This window comes from Mastigoproctus giganteus, chromosome 6 (assembly GCF_048544385.1).
Source record: "Mastigoproctus giganteus isolate SK-2022 chromosome 6, ASM4854438v1, whole genome shotgun sequence".
Lineage (NCBI taxonomy): Eukaryota > Metazoa > Arthropoda > Arachnida > Uropygi > Thelyphonidae > Mastigoproctus > Mastigoproctus giganteus.
In genome coordinates this window covers 157,412,087-157,433,254 of record NC_143580.1, presented here as the reverse complement: position 1 = coordinate 157,433,254, position 21,168 = coordinate 157,412,087, and the positions used below count along the sequence as shown (strand labels likewise).

Below are 21,168 nucleotides of genomic sequence, written 5' to 3'. Positions count from 1 at the left end.
GTTATTTATTTATTCATTTTTATTTCCCTGTAACTTAGTATTACAGTCAGTGGCCATTGTTATGATTTTCGTACAGCAGCTCCCCACAAGCTACCTGAGTGTGTGAAAAAATGAGAATTTTCAGGAGCTGAGGGATATTCCCCCTCACACCCGTATATATATATATATATATATATATATATATTATATGTGATCTGTCAGTTTCTTAAGAGCAATGACACAAATATAAAACAAAAATCTACTTACAATACATAACTGGTGATCATTTACATCAAATCTACTCATTTTCCTCATTTAATCTGTTAATATAAAGTTAAGTATATAAGGCATACAAAGTTAAGTCTCTCGTAATCCGTTCGTTATATGGAAATTTTCTTCATTCTACAGAAACTTTTAAATGTAATTACCAAAAGGAATTCAAAAAATTTGCTATAAAGAAGTTCGCTAAACATAGGTCTGACTGTAATTAAATAAAAAATGAAGCAGTTTTGCAGGATCACTCAAGTCTTGAGTTAGTTTCACAAGGCTTTCAGCATATAGTCCTTCCTATTGTCCTTGAGCAGAATTGAAAACACATATACATCTGACCTTATTTGCAGCATTAGGACTATGCTTTTCAGCATAGTCCTATTTATCCAGCAGTATGTGTATGCACTTGACTATTCTGTTCTGAGGTCTGAATTGGTGGATGCATCATCTGGTAGATCACTAGATACCTGAGTCTCTAACAAATCCCCACTTTTAAATGTCTCTAGGGTATTCGTCAACTTTTTTCAGTAACTCAATTTCATCTAGTAATGCGTCTAGTTTTAAGTTAAGATCGGTATACCCCTTGAACTGGAAAAGAAAAGAATCATCAGTTGAGGAGTAATTATCTACCAGGTTGACCTTGGAATATATACTACAGTATGAGTTATGACATTGTAAAAGACAATGTATTCAAAGTACATATTGTAGCAACCTTTATTAAAGTAAGAATTAAACTTACAAAATATTATAGTAAATTAAAAAAATATTACAGTAATTTAAATTAACAATATATTACAGAAATTTAAATTAACAAAATATTATAGTTAAGCAGATACTAAAATTATCTACTAATCAAATTAAGAATTTAAACTTAAAAGATACTAAAACGAATGTAAGCAGAATTAAATTTACAAAATGTTACAGAAAATAATTTACAAAACGGCCAAATTAAAATTTCAAAATTAAATGTATAAAATTTCAGAAATTAAATTTAAAAGGAATTAAAGATATTAAGCAAAAACAAAACTTAATCTACTAAACTCTTAACCAAAACCTCCTACAATCCTTCAGAATACAATTCACCAAACAACAGAGCTATCCAAAACATGCACACACACTGTGAATTCCAACTGCCAATTTTGGAGAGGTATTTTTGTCTAAGAGTGCAAAGAAAAACAGTAATTCTTTGCTGATGTGAATGGGCGCCTCCGTAGCCAGGTGGGCAGGAGCAGCAGTGCGTAGTACATGCTTCTTGATCAGACCGGGATTCGAGCCCGTGACCACCAAATACGGAGGATGCGGAAAGGTCAGGAAATGACCACCGCATATCCCCGGAGCAATATGGCCTTAGTTGCTAATACTCCTAAAAACCAAATAACAACAACATGATGTGAATGCTAGAAGGTAAGCAATGAAACAAGCTAGCCCACTTTATTGATGAGAACGGTACTGCAACAGGTTACTGACTGCCTGAATATTTTGTATCTACCTTCACATGTGAAAAAAGTTTAAAATGAAGAACACAGAAACCTTAGTATATTCTCAATACAGTAGCTCGGCTTTATAACAACTGAAAATGGATTAGAAGAAAATTATTAAAACCAAAAGTGAATAGGCATTGATGACTACCCAATTATATTAATTACTAACAGCACTGTGAAATCTTATATAAGGTACTGTCACAAAAGGGTGCTCTTACCAAGAAGGCTTCAATTGTTCAAATTGCCCAGAGACTAGGCTATGAGGAGATCTGAGTGAAGTGTTTACGGCTTTCAATGGATTGAGTAAGCTCAACTGTAATGGCATCTTTCCTCTTGTTTAGACATGACATATATGAGGGGCATATTTTTGAATTGAAGGATGGTTGCAGGATAGATGTATGGAAATTTGCCTTAAGCCAGCAAGTAGCTGATTGAAAAACTTTCATGGTTTTATAGAAGTGAGTAGTTTGAATAAATTTAAAGAGCCACTAAACAAATTATTAGAGGAGATGGTCAGGTGATGTGGGAAGTGTTCTTTTTTATTTATTATTATTATTATTTTTTGGCTGATGATGTATAAGCTTGATTTCTTTCGTTTTTGTCACTACTAAACAGTAAGAAGTTGGAGTTACTGGTAATGTCCTTTGCTGGATCATAAGCTGGCTAAAAGACAGGAGACAGAGTGTTGTCATAAATAGTCAGTCTTCACAATGGACTAGTGTGTCCCTCAGGGTTTTAAACTAAGTTTAATACCTCTAAATGTAAGGTTATGCATGTGGAAAAGAGAAATCTTGGAATCATGTAAAATCTAGAGGGAGAGGAGCTGAAAGTAGATCAAGATGAAAAAGGCTGATGTTACAATTCAATTTGATATGAAAATTTCCATGTATTGTAAAGAGGCAGCAAGAAGGACCCGTATTCTGTCACTCATTTATAGGACTTTGTCCTGAAGAGAAAAGGAAATCATTATTCCTCTTTCAGCCTGACTAATATTAAACGAAATTATGCCAAATTGTACAATTACACTTAAATCTTTTTTATTATTAATCAAAAATATACCACCACCATGCTCACCTTTGATAACACTCAGATTTCCAGACAAGATCGCACATCTCTATTAGGAATTACGCCGACTTCTAATCACTCTTGACATAAGAACATCACAAATATTGCTTCCTCCGCATCAAAAAAATTGAGTTTTCTTTTTGGCTCTTAGCATTATTTTTCTTCTAAACAGATACTCACACTGTACAAATCTGAAATCCATTCTACCATGGAAATATTATTCCTACATTTTTGGTGGGAATAATATTCCATGGCAGTTCTTTCTGCTGCACTGAATTTCTGTTCTTCTGAATTGGTATCTAGAACTCTCTCTCTCTCTCTCACAAATCAATCTGAATGTGTGCCACAATTAGTCAGCAACCACTCAACTCAAAATTCACAAAACCAACTTTTCCTCTTCCTTCATATGCACTTCCTAAAAATTACAACCTATGAAAATTCAAGTCCAATATCAACAAGTATCTTCTCAGCCTTCAATACACACACGGTACTTAATATTTGGTAACAAAAATAAGCTTAAATATAATTTTTGTCAAAAGTTTAACCAACAGATGAAAGTATGATATACCAGTTTCACTGCCTCTGTCAGTCAAGCATTATAATTACCCAGACTTCACTAGCCTTTTTATATAGCAACTTAACTCTTCGTGGTAACAGAGCCAGGGGTTTTACAGGAACTGACACAGTTAATTAACAGGAATGGAGTCCAGCATCAAGATGGCATCTACATCATGAGAGAAAAAAAGAATAATTAAAATAAATTTTATAAAATAAACAAAATAAGAAATAGAAATCAATAAGGGAAAAAAAATGTCTGCAAAACTAAATCAAATATAAAGAAACACTTCTAAGCTGGACTGTTAAGAATTATTTTAAAACTCAATTACCCGGAACAATATGCAATAAAACTAGTCACAGAGTTCTATTTTAATGAAGGTCAAAAGATATGATGTGTACAGTTTAATGTTATATATTGGAATGACCAGTGACATTTCATCATGGGCTTGGTTGCTTGCTGGTGCAATGTGATTTATGTATTCTTTTTATGTAACTTTCTGTTTTCTCTTTTGCATAAAAATTGGAATTAATTGTTATGCCTTGTGATTGACTCAAAACTTTTGAAAACTGGATTGCACTGCCTAAAATTTTGAAACAGATCCTAAAATTGTCTTCTCTATCATTCCAACTTTGTATTCATGTTTGTGTTCATTACCAAACATTCTTTTAGGGGTGAATTCTTGTTGCTCAAATTTAGGATCAAATTAGCATTAGCATTAGTTGAGGCTAGGGCTTGCATAAAACCGAGAAATTTCAAAACCGAGTTTAACCGAAGTTTACTCTTAAAACCGGTTTTAAAACCGATTTTCTCAGACTTAGGGAAAATAAATAAAAGCTTATAACACAGGTATTTATTTAATCTTGGATAGATTGTACAAATCGTAATCAAATCTTTTAAACAAAATCTATCAACTCTTATAGTAAAAAAAATAAAAAAATTAAAATGCTCCAAAAAAGTAACCAGCTTGAGATTATACAAAATTACAAATTGTATTCAAATCCTTTGAATAAAAACTATCTTCTTGTATAGTAAACAAAAAATAATAAGCCCTATAATAATAATAATAAATAAATAAAAATAATGTGAAAAAAAAAACAGCTTGGGGAAATTACTTGACTATTTTTTGCTCAACTTTTTTCTGAAAATGATCCTTTAAAAAACACAGTATATTAAGCATTTTTCCTGATAGACTTGATCTTATTTTGTGTTAAAGAGACCAGTGATCGAAAACACTCTCTCAGATTAGACACTTGTTGGTTTAATGGTCAGCAGTGCTCTATAAACTTTCTCCAGCTTTTCACTTCTACTGCTAGTTGCCTCCAAAATTTTAAATTCTTTGCTGATTTCCAATTCACTCGAATATTTTGAAGGCTCTTCAGTAAATCTCTTTATAGCACTATCATACACTCGCATGAGTGTATCTCCAACATCGGAACTAGACGAGTCTTTGTTTCTTTATTCAACGTTAAGACTCCTTCGGAATGTTTTGCAAATAATATCTGATAAATCTCTTCAGCATGCTTTTTCAAAACTTGCTTACTTGGAAAATCAAAAGTTCTTGAACCTGAATCTTCTTTCCTAAACTTTTTGGGGTTGTTTAGATAGCTCAGCTAAGCCACAGTTTGGCAATTTCGTCTTGCATTGTAACGCTGCAAAAGGCTTTGGTGCAACTTCGAAGCAAATGGGTTTTCTGCTGTATCAAGCTTAGCAAGCAGAAATTCTATTGAAAACTCTGCTTTAAATAAGTCTGAATCTTCTGAGATTATAGTCTTCAGAATCATTTCAACTGGTCACAAAGTTTCACGTAGCAATCCAAGTGTTTTCCAGTCATCGTCAGACAGCTTCAGTTGACAGTACTGCACATAGAGCATTTGGAATGCAATTTTTCAATTTCAATAATCTCTCAATCATATAGAATGTGCTATCCCATCTAGTCTTGCAATCTAATATAAGTTTATATTCTTTCCAATTAAATTTTGCTTTAACAAAATTTTGTAATATGTCATTTTTGTAGGTGATTTTCGAAAAAGCTTGCAAATTTTTCTGACTTTGTTAATAGTTTGTGCAATATTGGCCATTGGATTGAAGAAATAAATGAGCTCATCGGTAAAGTCGGTTTGATGAAGCATGCCTTGCTGTCTTTCTTCAACTTCTTCATAATCACTACTTTCTTCATTATTTTCATTTTCTTCATTATCTTTGGGAGACTCAGAGACTGTGGCACCATAATTGATTGCTTTTTCATAAAGTACATATATAACTGACAGATGTATACAATGGGCTATACTCGTTGATGATTAGGCGTAATTTGCTTGCCAAACTTAATCATCATTGCTGTTCCATCGGTGGTGCAGGCAACAATATCCTCATCCAAGTTCAAACCAAATTCCTTCAAGTGTCCATTCACAATTTGCTCAGTTCTTCTACTATCAAGTGAACCATTAATCTCAATAAGACCTAATGACCAATGATTGTCTTTTGAATGTACATTTATATTCACATACCTTTTATTTTATATAGACGTATATTTGTCTAGAGTCAATGAATACCGTGCACCCAAAACCAATGAATTTTTGAAATGCTGAATGAGTTCTTCTTTCTTAGTTTTATAATAATTCAGAACCATATTTTTAATTCCATTCACAGGCTGGTGGTAATTTATCGTATTTATTTCTCTGAAGGTGAAGGCTTGATTGTATAAACTCAGTCTTGGCAATTGAATTAAAAGAAAATCCATCTAAAGCAGCTAATTTTGAAATCTCTTCTTCCATAGATTTTTTAACGATAAAGTTTTCTAATGTTCTTACCATTTTTACGGGAGGTTCACTGTTATCTTGTTTAATGTCAATCTGATGCATTTTCTTTAAATGCAATATCAAAGATGGTGTAGATCTTCCAGATGACTTCATTATCTTCAGACATTTCGAACATTGTGCTTCATCTTTGCTTTTTCGAGCAAAATAATTCCACACATTTGATTTCATCTTAGACATATTCAGAGTAATAAATATTAATTAGTAGGAATTTATATCACCGACAATTTTAAATAAAAATATTAAAGATAACAAAGGCACAATACTATGTGTCACTCCCGCAAGCACTGAATGAAGAGTCTAAACGAGGCAAGTTTCTAAATTTTCACGAAAGAAATTTTTTATTTATTTACTTGCAATTTTTTCCCCCAGTTAAATCTATTGTATTTTAAAAATTACATAAAAGCTAAATTTGGTGAAGCTGCTTTTTGGAGAACATTTTTTCGCAAATTTAATAGGAATAAAGAAGCAAAAAACTTTCTACGATTTGAAATTTGATGCAATATTCAGCGAATCTGTTTCTAGTGGGTAACCCACGAATAAGGCGCGTTCCATAACTTGCCTGGCGAACAAGATAGATGGAACGGAGAAATGTTGAGCATTTTCTTTTACACTATCGCTCCGACTCACTCAGTCGTAAATGAGTACACCTGCATCGTGCCATGATGCAGGTGGGAAGATAAAAGGTACCCCACCTAGATTTGGGCCACTTGCCCATGAGATTCGTACCTTAAAATAAAATAAAATAAAATAAAATAAAAAACATGTTTAAAACATAAAGCAGTTGAACAATCCAGACAAACGAACAAACAAAAGAAAATGTGCGTAACAGAAAACTACATTCGAGGGCTAACTAAAAAAAATATTTGAATCCGGTTTTAGAAGCTCGGTTTCGGTTTTAACAACTCAATATGAAAACCGGATTTAACCGGTTTATAAAACCGGTTTGCAAGCCCTAGTTGAGGCATATGATGCTAGAAAGCAAGCTTATAGAGCATCAGCCAAAAAAAAAAAATAAAATAAATAACAATAAAATAAAAATAAATAAAAACCTTCCCATTTCACCCATCCGGTCACTCCAAATGTTTGTCTAGTTCAGCCTTAAATTTATTTAAGCTATCAACTTCCACAACAACAGACAGAAGTCTGTTCCAGCAATACAATCAACTACTTGCTGGCTAAAGGCAAACTTCCGCACATCTATTCTAGAACTGTCTTTCCTCAATTTGAATCTATGCCCCCTCAGGTTCTTAATCTGAGCAAGTAGAATATCCTATTAGCATTGAGCCTGCTCAAACCATTCAAGGCCTTGTACTCCTCAATCGGATCACCTTGCACATGCCTAGTCTCCAGATGCTGCAACTTACAGAATTTAAGCCTCTCCTGGTAAGACCCCCCCCCACACACCTTTGTTTCTCTCATTAAGGTATTGACTTGATTCTGAAAGCAGGAGAGGCAGTTTGTGACATATTCGAATTGACCTTTTAGAGGGCTTTGTTTGTGATGTTCATTTGGATAATTTCAGGGTTTATATAAAATTCTTTTTTTAAAACTGTTCATTTGTTTCTTGTTGATTGAGAGATTTTTTTTCCCCGTTGCTTTCAATTTTTGAAAAATCACTCTCGCCCTGAGCCAATGCCTATTGGTTCATCCCTTAAGCCAGCACATTGGTTGTGCCAAGCCCATACTCACCAGATGTGAGCTCCTGGAGTTAAAAATACTTTTTCTATAAGCTCCATTCTTGACAAACACATTGAGCTCCATATCCAGCATTTGAACAAGTGGAAGCATTTGAGTTGGCAGGAAATGATCTGAAAGATGAAGACAAATTTGGTAGAGTACGCCTTAGGCACTATTCTAAGAGAAACGGTGCATGTGGAGCTCTTCAGCCATATGTATCCCAGGACCGTGGGGCAATTTAGCTGATAAGTAGCTTGCTGTAGTAACAAGCCTCCATGTGTTCGCAGGTAGCAAAGGCTACCTGTCAACCACAGCTACTATTCTGCACTGGGGAGAGAGTGTGCTTATGATATACTCATATGGGAAGCAAAATTTCTGATACAGAGCGGGTTTACTATCAGTAGAAGTGGTCAAAACCCAACCTTCAGCTGCATAGGAAAGAGGTGGGTAGACAATGGTCTGAATGTAGTTACAGGAATTGTCTAGCAATCCATTTAAGATGAACAGCATGGGCAAGTAGAAACTCAACATGACTAATGAACCATAAAGTTACAGCCAAGTCAATGTGCTATGACCATAGGTATGGAGGCATCACAAAGAGTAAGCTGAATGGTGGTGGGGATTTTATTGAGATGTGTATGCACTCAGACTCACTGAGATTAATTCTGAGACCAAATTAATATTAATATGAATTTTGAAATGACAAATAAATACAAACAAGTTAGCCAATATAAACAGTTCATTACATTTCAGGTATATTAGCAAACAGTAGTAATTCATGATTTATAACAAAAAAAAAAAAAAAAAAAAATAGAGAGAGAGAGAGAGAAAAAAGCCAACGCGAGAACCACAGCAAACTTCGGGAAACTTACTGGACAAACTGTTTGCCGCTACCCCACACTTTCCTCCCTGCATTATTGGTAAACAGATGATGTGTGCTATCAGCAGCATCAGTAGAAGTCAAAAACAATATACTTATTGACATAACTAGTCATTACATCGTCTTGGCAGACGATGTAATGATTAGTTTTTTTCTCATAATTAAAAGCAGATTATTCGAGTTCATGAGTGTTTTCGCTATTAAAAAAAAAAACCATATTACTGATTTCTTACATTTTCAAGGTTAGGTTTCCATCATATGCCTGAACTTTCCTAACCTTAAAAGATAAGTTAGGAAAAAAGGAAAAGGTTTCTTAATTTTTCTTTATATTTCATAATCTGATCTTAACGGTTAGGTCAGGAAATAATAGGAAAAAGTTTTCTTACCTAACTTTAATTATGAAATAATAGGAAAAGAAAGAAAGATTCTTTTATATATATATATATATATACACGTATCATAACGTCAATGAATCACATAACGCTATAATGTTATCTGTCAAGCCAACGTGTAAATCAATATATCGTTCTCAACTTCTACTGCTGTTACCGATAACACATTGTCTGTTTACTGAGAATGCAGGAAGACTGTGGTAATGGCAAACCAGTTTGTCCGGTACATTTCTAGTAGTTTGTCGTGGTTCTTGTGTTGGCTTTCTTTACCTTTGGTGCAACAACTTTTATGTGAGAGCCGAGAATATTTTGCTTTACAGATCTGCCATATTGCCCATTCATTCCTCCAACCAGCATACCACATGAAACATAACATTCAATACTTCAGCTATAATATACGATATACAAGTAGTCTATGAATAAAAAAAATAATAATTAGCAGGGCATGTGATGCAAGAAAGCAAGCTTATATAGCATCAACCAAAAATTTCCGCACATCTATTCTACAATTGTCTTTCCTCAATTTGAATTTATGCCCCTTAGGTGAGTAATCCGAACAAGAGGAAGAATCCCATCAGCGCTGAGCTTACTCAAACTATTCAAGGCCTCCTCAATCAGATCACCTCACAGGTGCCTAGTCTCCAGAAGCTGCAATTTGCACAACTTAAGCCTTTCTTAGTAACACCAACCCTTTGTTCCACTCACCAATCTCGTTGCCCATCTCTGTTTTCATTCCAGCAGCTCTACATATTTTCTAAAATGAGGCCTCCAGACCTGTATACAGTACTCAAAGTGTGGCCTGACCATTACCTTATACAAGGGGACGATCACCTCCTTATCCCTGCTAGCAAAATTTCTGTATATCATTGACAAGACACCATGAGCTACTCTTGCAGCCTTTTTTGCACTGCTCAGAAAACTTCATATCTGACTGCACAATTACCCCCCAAGGCCATTTTCATTCTCCACTACCCTGACTGTAGTACTACCCAGCTGATACGTTACTCTGGGGTTACTGCTACCCATATGCAGTACTTTACATTCATCAATTTTAAACTTCAGTTGCCACCTCTCAGACCATCTACTCAACTTTTCCAGATCCTGTTGCAGTAGTGTAGTATCATTACTGTCATTAACAACTCTGCCAACGTTCGTATCATCTGCAAACTTTGACATTAACCCAGATATACCTTTATTAAAATCATTGATAAATACCGAAAACAACAAAGGGCCCAACACCGAATCCTGGGGACCCCACTAATAACACTAGTCCAGTAGTTTTCAACCAGGGTGTTGCAACAACATTCAAGGGGTGCCACGTAATTTGGGATTCAGTTACTTAAATTTTTTTTTAAGTTATATATTTATTTCATTATAAAAGGTGTGTATGGTATCTTTTCAATTTTGTGGTGATCTATAAGTGATGTTTATTTATTGAGAATGCATTTTATATATATAAAAACATTTTTTTATATATAAATAATTTGTATTATTAATTGTAATTTTTTTTATAGTTATATCATTGTAATAACTATCATATAACATTTTTTTTAAATATTAGATATATATACAGTGAGAAAACTGAATCTAACAAGCAGAAAATTGAGTAGGGATTCCACAAAATAAAAGTTACTTAGGGGTGCAATTATTAAAATAAGGCGAAAACCACAGCATTAGTCCACGAAGAGCAGTGTCCACTGATAACCACTCTCTGTCTTCTCCCACTCAACCATCCTTTTATCCATTGTAGCAACTTGCCCTTAATGCCATACTGCAATTTGTACAGTAGTCTTCCATGTGCCACAGTATCAAAAGCTTTCCTAAAATCCAAGTATACGATATCAAAATTATTCTTTGCATCAAATTCCTTTGTGACCACATAGTATCCAATCAAATTTGTCAGACAAGACTTCCCCTTAACAAACCCATGCTGTGTTTGAACTATAACTGCAGCCTTGTATAGATGATCTTGCATCGCTTCCTTAATGAGTGACTCCATCATTTTCCCTGGAACAGAAGGTAGACTAACAGGTCTGTAATTATCATCAGCGGATATCATCTTTTAAGGGCACAAAAGGTGATATAGTTGTACACGTTGGTACTAATGATATTAAGAGTAGGAGACAGGCGGAATTACTTAACAAGTACAGGTCACTGATGAAAAAAAGCCATGAATTAGGGTTGAATTTGAAAGTGTCTGCAATTATGCCCAGACACGATAGGAGGGAGTATATAATGAGAGACCTGTCGATCAATTCGGCCCTGGAAAGATTGTGCAGGGCTCAAGGGGTAGAATTTTTTTCAGCCTGGTTTGTACTTGTTAACAGGAGAGACTGCTTCTACAGGGATGGGATACACTTAAATAGAAAGGGTGCAAGAATGTTTGCTGATGCTATCGAGGCAGTGTTAGGTGGGTCGGAAAACTGCTAGATTGGGGGGATACAGGGACTAATAGATTAACAGTAGCCACTAGCAGAGGAGAAAGTGATTCTTGCACTCCTTCTATTGGAATGAGCAGCAGCCTGGAAAATAAGATGCAGGAGATTTCAGAGACTGCTGGGAATCATGGGGGTACAAGTGAACACATGGGTTGTGTTAGGGTGACTAAGAGGAAGAGCAGGTGCATCTATACTTGCATGTATACTAATGCTAGGAGTTTAGTAAATAAATTTGATGAATTTGAGGTACTGCTCAAAACATCAAAGGCAGATATTGTTGGGATTTCAGAGACGTGGTGTCACACAGATATAAGGAATGCAGAACTGGAATTTGGGGAGTACAATGTCTACAGAAAGGATAGACAGGATAGGAAGGGAGGAGGGGTTATGCTATTAGTTAAGAAACACATAAAATCCAAGGAAGTGAAGCCAGTCGACATCGCTGGACAGTGCAGTGTCAAGTCAGTTTGGTGTGACATAAGCATTGGGAGATCAAAATTGAGAGTAGGAGTGTGCTATAGGCCTAATGACTCTGATGAATATAATAAGAAACTGTACAGAGAAATGGAGAGAGTGGGCCAGTAAATCAGAGAGTCTTATAATGGGGGATTTTAATTTCCCAGATATTGACTGGAATTTGGGGGCTGGTCACTCACACACTAGCAAGGCTTTTGTGGATTTATTGGATGATTGTTTTCTACATCAGCATGTTCAGGAGGCAACTAGAGGGAGTAATACTCTTGATTTGATTATCAGTAGTGATTCTTCATGCATTAAGAATCTGCAGGTAAATGAACCACTAGGTGGCAGTGATCACAGTGTGCTGAAGTGGGATTTATTCAAAGAGGTAACTACCATTAGGGGTAAAGGGAAGGGGTATTGCTTTCGTAAAGGCGACTACGATGGACTGAGACAGTATTTAAATTCTATACAGTGGGATCAACTGATGATGTTACCAACAGCAAATTCAAAATGGGAAGCATTCAAAGAACTTATCTTGGAAGCTACTAGGCTTTACATACCAACTAAGAAATATTGTTCAAGGTTTAGGCCTCAATGGATGTCAGATGAACTAATGAAGCATATGGCAGAGAAGAAAAATGCATGGGATACATACAAATTAACACGTGACACAGAAGCCTATGATAGATACAAGTTGATCTGTAACCAAGTTACAAAGGAGGTTAGGCAGGCGAAGGCAGATTACGAGAGATCCTTGGCAAGGGATGCGAAGAAAAACAGCAAAGAGTTCTTTACTTATGTAAACTCTAGAAGGAAGGGGATGAATCAGATTGGTCCACTTGATATCGATGGGTCAACTGTTGATGACCCTGCTCAGGTAGCTAACAAACTAAATGAATATTTGCATCAACATTCACACATGAGTTATTCAGCGAGGGGAATGCCAGAGGTGTATTCAACTCTAGCAGTAAGCTAAAGAATCTTGTAATAACTGAGAGTAAAGTGGAGGAGAAATTGTTGAAGATAAACACAAGAAAGGCACCTGGGGTGGATGGGATCTATCCAGTTATATTAAAGGAGGCAGCAAAGGAAGTAAGCAAACCCTTAGCCATAATTATGAATGCTTCCTTGGACTCAGGGGAGGTACCGATGGACTGGAGATGTGCAAATGTGACCCCAATTCACAAGGGAGGATCAAAGGGCGACACAAGTAATTATAGACCTGTGAGTTTAACTTCTGTTCCTGGAAAATTAATGGAGGCACTGGTTAAAGAAGCACTGCAAGATCATCTAGACAAGACTTCAGTTATAGCTCGGAACAGCATGGTTTTGTTAAGGGGAAGTCTTGCCAATTTGATTGGATACTATGATGCAGTCACAAAAGAACTGGATGCAGGGAATAACTCTGATATTATATACTTGGATCTTAGAAAGGCTTTTGATACTGTTGCACATGGAAGACTGCTGCACAAATTGGAGCAGTGTGGCATTGGAGGCAAATTGCTGCTATGGATAAAGGGGTGGTTGAGGGGGAGAAGACAAAGAGTGGTAATTAATGGACACTGCTCATCATGGACTAATGTTATTAGTGGAGTCCCTCAGGGTTCAGTGTTGGGTCCATTATTGTTTTCTGTATTCATAAATGATATTGATGATGGTATATCAAGCTTAATGTCGAAGTTTGCAGACGATACAAAGGTAGGCATGATTGTCAAGGACACTACTGACACTATGCTGCTGCAACAGGATCTGGAAAGGTTGAGCAGATGGGCTGAGAGGTGGCAAATGAAGTTTAACATTGACAAATGTAAAGTACTACATATGGGAAACATCAACCCCAGAGCAACGTATCAACTCTGTGGTACTACACTGACAATGGTAGAGAATGAAAGGGACCTGTAGGTGGTTGTGCAGGCAGATATGAAGTTCTCTGGGCAGTGCAGACGGGCTGCAAGAGTAGCTCATGGTGTATTGTCAATGATATATAGGAATTTTTCTAGCAGGGATAAGGAGGTGATTATTCCCTTGTATAAGGCAATGGTCAGGCCACACCTAGAGTACTGTATACAGGCCTGGAGGCTTCATTTCAAGAAGGATGTAGAGCTGCTGGAACGAGAAGGGCAACAAGAGAAAGGCAACAAGATTAGTGAATGGAACAAAGGGGTGCTCTTACGAAGAAAGGCTTAAGTTTTGCGAATTACAGTGTCTGGAGACTAGGCACCAGTGAGGTGATCTGATAGAGGTGTACAAAGCCTTGAAGGTTTGAGCATGCTCAATGCTGATGGGATCCTTCCTCTTGCTCAGAATAATCACCTGAGAGGGCATAAATTCAAATTGAGGAAAGACAGATGTAGGATAGATGTGCAGAAATTTGCCTTAAGCCAGCGGGTGGTTGGTAGGTGGAACAGACTTCCATCCCTTGTCGTGGAAGTTGATAGCCTAAATAAGTTTAAGGCTCAGCTGGACAGGTATTTCGAATGAACAGAGGGGTGAAGTAGAAGTGGTTATTTTTTATTTATTTATTTTACTTTATTTTTTTTTTTTGGCTGATGCTGCATAAGATTGCTTTCTTGCATCAAATGCCTCTACTAATGCTAATTACCCGTGTTACCCTTTGTGAATTGGGGACACATCTGCAGTCCATGGGGTCCTCTCCTGGGTCCAAGGAAACTTCCATAATTATGGCTATGGGTTTGCTTACTTCCTCTCCTTTAATATAACTGGATAGACCCCACCTACACCAGGTGCCTTATGTTTAACTTCAACAATTTCTACTCCACTTTGCTCTGAGTTTTTAAAAAATCACTTAGCTCCCTGTTATAGTTTGATAAATTTCTGGCATTCCCGTCCTTGAATTTCTCCTCATGCATCAATGTAGATGCAAAATACTCATTCAGTTTATCAGCTACCTGAGCATGATCAATAGACAAACCATCTATGTTAAGAGGACCAATCTGATTCATCCCTTTCTTTCTAGAGTTTACATAAGTAAAGAACTCTTTGCCAAAGATTTCTCGTAATCTGCCTCTCCCTGCCTAACCTCCTTTATGACTTGATTACAGACTAGCTTACATCTGCCATAGGCTTCTATGTTGTCGGATAATTTATATGCATACCATGCATTTTTCTTCTCTGCCACAAGCCATATTAATTCATCTAATATCCATTTAGGCCTAAACCTTGAACAGAATTTCTTGGTTGGTACAAAAAGCCCAGTACACTCCAAGATTAAGTCCCTGAAGACTTCCCATTTAGAATTCACCATTGGTAACATCATCAGTTAATCTAACTGTATAGAATTTAAAAACTCTCTGAGACCACTATAGTCACCTTTAGGAAAGCAAAAACCTTTCCCATTTCCCCTAATGGTAGTTACATCTTTAAGTAAATCCCACATTAGTACATTATGATCACTGCCACATAGTGGTTCCTTTATCTGCAAATTCTTAATGCATGAAGAATCACTGCTGATAATCAGATCAAGAGTATTACTCCCTCTGGCTGCCTCTCGAACATGTTGCTGTTGAAAACAGTCATCCAATAAATCCACAAGTCTTGCTAGTGTGTGAGTGACCAACCCACAAGTTCCAGTCAATATCTGGAAAGTTAAAATCCCCATTATAAGACATTTTGATTTACTGACCCACTATTTCTCTGCACAATTGTTCATTATACTCAGAGTCCTTATCTCACATCACACTGACTCAACATTGCATTTTACACCTATGTCAATAGGATGAACTTCCTTAGATTTTATGTGTTTCTTAACTAACAGCATAACCCCTCCTCCCTTCCTGTCGATCTTTTCTGTACACATTGTACTGCCCAAATTTCAATTCTGTACTGCTTATATCCGTGTGGCACCACGTCTCTGATATCCCAACAATATCCACTTTTGATATCTTCACCAGCAATTCAAATTCATCAAATTTATATACTATACTCCTAGCATTGGTGTACATGCAAGTATACATACACCTATTCTTACTCTTAGTTACCCATGTATTTACTTGTTCCATGATGACTCCCAGCACCCTGCTGCTCATTCCAATAGAAGCAGTGCAAGAATCACTTCCACCTCTGCCTGCGGCTACTGTTAATCTGTTAGTCTGTGAATCCCTCTCCCAAGCTGGCAGTTTTCCGACCCACCTAACACTGCCTCAATAGCATCAGAAAATATTCTTGCACCCTTTCTATTTAAGTGTATCCCATCCTTGTAGAAGCAATCTGTCCTGTTAACAAGCACAGACCACGCTGAGAAGAAAAATTCTACCCCGTGAGCCCTGCACAATCTCTCCAGGGCCGAATTGATTGACAAGGCTCTCATCATATACACCCTATAGTGTCTGGGCAATATTGCAGACACTTTCAAATTTAAACATAACTCGCAACTTTTTTTTCAACACTGACCTGTACTTGTTAAGTAAGTCTGCAGATCTCCTACTCTTAATGTCATTAGTGCCAATTCTGTACAACATTATCACCCTTGGTGCCCTTAAAAATGATATCTGCCTACAATACATCAACTTTTGTCCCTGGTAGACATACCCTGGTCCTATTCCACCTATCCTTTTTGCACAATATATTTCCCATCTCCCTCCCTGACAATAGAGTCACCGAAAATAGCTAGCCTCTGTGGGACAAGTGCATTCTGCCCCGAAGGTTGCCATTGTGTTGCCTGATGATCAAGTGCAAGCTCTGGCATTGATATGGGCAGCTGAGAGCTTGATGGGTCCCCCAATTTAAGTCCTTTGAAGGCATCTATCCTCTCCTTCAAGCTCTCATAAAGGCCCATAACAATGCTCAGTTGGCACCTTTCTTCTTCACACACTGTTTACATCGAGCACACTCAAAGGCATCCCCTTTGGTAACATCATGTCCCATCTCCGAAAGGTCTGCAAACATTTCACAAATTGCACTTTTCTTTCAGCTGTGATGAGTTCAAGAATCACCCCCCCCTTCGGTTCTCAGCAACAGCACTCCTGCTACTTCGTGCACTTTGCTTTGCTGTTCTAGTCTGGGGCATGATTTCTATTTAAATATGATTTAATTAATTAACAATGAAAATAAATTTGATTAATTTACTGTACTATACTTGACTATATAATACAAAGCAAATGCAGTAATACGTATTTCGCTATATAGTTTTAAGTTATATCTTAGCTATCAAATTCGAGATATACATTATCAAGTTACACTATACCATAACAATCACAACGCAAAATTAGTTATATCCTTAACTAAATACAAAAGATATATGCCCAAAAATTGATTAAAACCTTCAAAATATTATTTATTACAATTAAAATCCTACTATTCTTCTACGCTATGATATTCCAGCCAAAACACCAATACGACAGTGGTAAGAGTAGCGAGTTGTAACTTACAAAGTCACTAGCTAAAATTAAAAAAAAAAAAATACACTAACGAACTAGCCTATTTAATCTATTTGCAAAACACAAATTAATATGTTAACCAATCAAAAAATACAACAGATATATACCCAAAAGGCGATTAAACTCTTCAAAATACTTATTTATTACAATTTAATATTCCCACTACAATATTCCCACCAAAAACACTGCTACGATAGCAGTAGGAGTAGCGAGTTGTAACTTACAAAATCACTAGCTAAATTTAAAAATAAGCTAATGAATGCCACTAAGCCTATTTAAAATTTTTGTAAAACACAAATTAATACGCTAACTAATTCAAAGTACGATAAAATTTCAATGAAAACTTACTGGCTTGCAGCAGCTACAGAAGTCTACGTCTTCACCAAGAAACACCTATGCCCAACTCCTAATAATAATAATTTCCAGATTTCTACCAGCTCAATTTTAATGAAATTTGGAAAATCTCAAAACATTTTTCTAAAAGAGCCAAAAATAAAATTTCATGGAAATTCATCTACTGACAGCCAGGTCAGACAAAGAAATAATAACTGTCAGATTTATAATGGTCTGATTTTAACAATTCGTGTTCCCTTGATAAGTTATTCTAATAAATCAAAATAAAAATTTTTACAAAAATCCATCCAGTGGGAGTGTAGTTATTCAATGTGGATGGCCAGACACTTGATTTGATTTGATTTGGATTTTTTGTGGCGCAAAAACAGCAAGGTTATAAGTGCGCCAGGAAAATGGCCAGACACACAGACAAAGAAATAATAATTGCCAGTTTTCTATTGGTCTTATTTTAATGAAATTTGAGATAGCCCAAAAATTTTTGTAAAAGAGTTAAATATAAAATATTATGAAAATCTATCCATTAGGAGTTGAGATATTACATGTGGATAGATGGACAGACAGACATAGTGAAGATAGAGCCATATGGATATATGTAAAGATGTCTGGAATTGTATGCTGGTATTTAAATGGTTTGTGGGGTATTTTTTATTATATATATTAGGGCCACAAGTAATCTCTTACATATACCCATATATGTATTATGACTATAAATTGTGTGCGTGGGGTGTTGTGGGTTGTTGAGTGCACACACACATGCTACATGGGAACTGACTCGACCACTTCACTTGTGTCTCACAGCTGACTGATTGCCGAATGTTGCAGTTTAAACCAGCATACTAGCATCATGTTCTTTAAACTTGGGAAAAGTGCCACAGAAATGCTGCAAGCACTACAGAGAGTTTATGGAGATGATGCTTTGGAGAAAATAGAAGTTTACAAGTGGTTTAATCAGTTTAAACATGGACAGGAAACACTGGAAGATGAATCTCACAGGAACCTTAATGCCATTAATGTCACGGAATGACGAAAATGTCATGAAAGTGAAGTAACTTGTGCAAAATGATAAGCAAATGACTGTTATTGAAATTGCTCATGAAGCTAGACTGTCTGCAGGCTCAGTACAAACAATCCTGACCCCAAGATTTATGGAGGTGTTATGTGTGTGTGCACGCGCACAAACTTTGTTGTCAAATGATCAAATGGACTGTAGGAAAGCCATCACAGGTGATTTGTTCAAAAAATCTACACAGGATTTGTAAGAAAAGTGTTTGCCACGAAAGACAATTGGGCGTTCACTAACGGCCTCCGTAGCCGAGTGGTCAGGAGCGGGAGTGCAGTAGCACACGCTCTTTGAGTAGACTGGGGTTCAAGCCCCTGACTGCTAAATACGGACGATCTGCCAACCCGCACCGGACCAGCGTGGCAGATCATGATCTATTTCCCTCAGCATGAATTGTTGAGGAGGCTTTCATCCTGCAGTGGGTTGATAATGGCTGCAGTTTTTACGACCCCATTCAAATGGCACACAAAAATGTCCCCATGATCCAACAAGTCTCATGCAACAAAATCCATCAACGTCATGCTGATAATTTTTTTTTTCAATGAGGGTGTAGTGCATCATGAATCTGTGAATGGGGAGAAGGATTACTGCTGCTTGTTACACTAAGGTTTTGACATGTTTGCATGAGAATATTAAGTGAAGACCTCAAATACAAAATGGTCTTCTTCGCACAGTGACAATGTACCAGTCACATGGTGATGGCAGTTCAGCATTTCTTGGCTACGAAAATAATCAGACATGCAGAAATCTCCCTATTCCCCCCCCCCCGACCCTGCACTGTCTTGGCTTCTGCTGTTCTCTAAACTTAAAACAAGCTTCGGGTCACTGTTTTGCTACAGTGAATGACAACAAAGAAAATGCCAAAATACCCACCCTATGTGTGCTAAAAAAACATAATTTTAAAGAATGTTTCAAAGTTTGTGAAGACCGATGGAGCAAGTGTGTCTGTGTGTGTGTGTGTGTGCGCAGAAGGAAGGTACTTTGAAGGTTATTTTAGGCTAGTAAGCCTGTCACTCAATAAACTTTTATATTAAAAATTCTGGGAACTTTTTAAAGGTACCTTATATATGCTAATGCACCTAATAAGCAAGGTTATACAGCACCAGTTAAAAAAAAGCATCCACATCATCCATTCCCTCTAATAATTTGTCTAGTCCTTCCTTCAATTTATGTAAATTATCCACATCACAAGACCACATGGAAGCTTTTTCCAACAATCAATCACTGTTTGGCAGAAAACAAATTTTTACACATCCATCCTGCAACATTTCTTTTTCAATTAATGTTTCCTTATAAAATCCAAGGAAGTAAAGCCAGTCGAAATCGCTGGACAGTGCAGTGTCGAGTCAGTTTGGTGTGACAAGCATTGGGAGATCAAAACTGAGAGGAGGAGTATGTTATAGGCCTAATGACTGATGAGTATAATAAGAAACTGTACAGGAAAATAGAGTGGGCCAGTAAACCAGAGAGTCTTATAATCGGGGGGATTTTAATTTTCCAGATACTGACTGGAATTTGTGGGTTGGTCACTCACACACTAGCAGGGTTTTTGTGGATTTATTAGATGATTGTTTTCTACATCAGAATGTTTGGGAGACAATTAGAGGGAGTTTGTTTGTTTGTTTTTAGGAGCATTAGCAACTAAGGCCATATTGCTCCGGTAATATGCGGTGGTCATTCCCTTGACCTTTCCGCATCCTCCGTATTTGGTGGTGACGACTAGAGGGAGTAATACTCTTGATCTGATTATCAGTAGTGATTCTTCATGCATTAAGAATCTGCAGATAAAGGAACCACTAGGTGGCAGTGATCACAGTGTGCTGAAGTGGGATTTACTCAAAGAGGTAACTACCATCAGGGGTAAAGGAAAGGGTTTTTTCTTTCATAAAGGCGACTATGGTGGTCTGAGACAGTATTTAAATTCTATACGGTGGGACCAACTGATAATGTTATCAACAGCAAATTCAAAATGGGAAGCATTCAAAGAATTTATCTTGGAAGCTACTAGGCTTTATATACCAACTAAGAAATATTGTTCAAGGTTTAGGCCTAAATGGATGTCAGATGAACTAATGAGACATATGGCAGAGAAGAAAAATGTAAGGGATAGATATAAATTAATGGGTGACACGGAAGCCTATGATAGATATAAGTTAGTCTGTAACCAAGTCACAAAGGAGATTAGGCAGGCAAAGGCAGATTATGAGAAATCTTTGGCAAAGGATGCAAAGAAAAAACAACAAAGAGTTCTTTACCTATGTAAACTCTAGAAGGAAAGGGATGAATCAGATTGGTCCACTGGATATTGATGGTTCAATTGTTCATGATCCTGCTCAGGT

The 21,168-nt window shown here is 36.6% G+C and overlaps 1 protein-coding gene across 2 annotated transcripts in view; it reads right to left on the bottom strand.

Annotated features, from left to right (window-relative positions):
- Nucleotides 1-357: 357 nt before the first annotated feature.
- The window catches only part of Taf7 (TATA-box binding protein associated factor 7), a 55,080-nt gene continuing 34,269 nt past the window's right edge, over nucleotides 358-21,168 (bottom strand). Inside the window, exons 2-3 of one of the 2 annotated variants that reach the window (XR_016547072.1) lie at nucleotides 3,364-3,519; nucleotides 358-837 (exon numbers count right to left, since the gene is read on the bottom strand). The gene's annotated coding sequence lies outside the window, so the exon portion shown is untranslated. Of the gene's footprint in view, nucleotides 838-3,106; nucleotides 3,520-21,168 lie in introns of those variants that run through there. The other variant, XM_090375425.1, reaches the window with a different exon arrangement.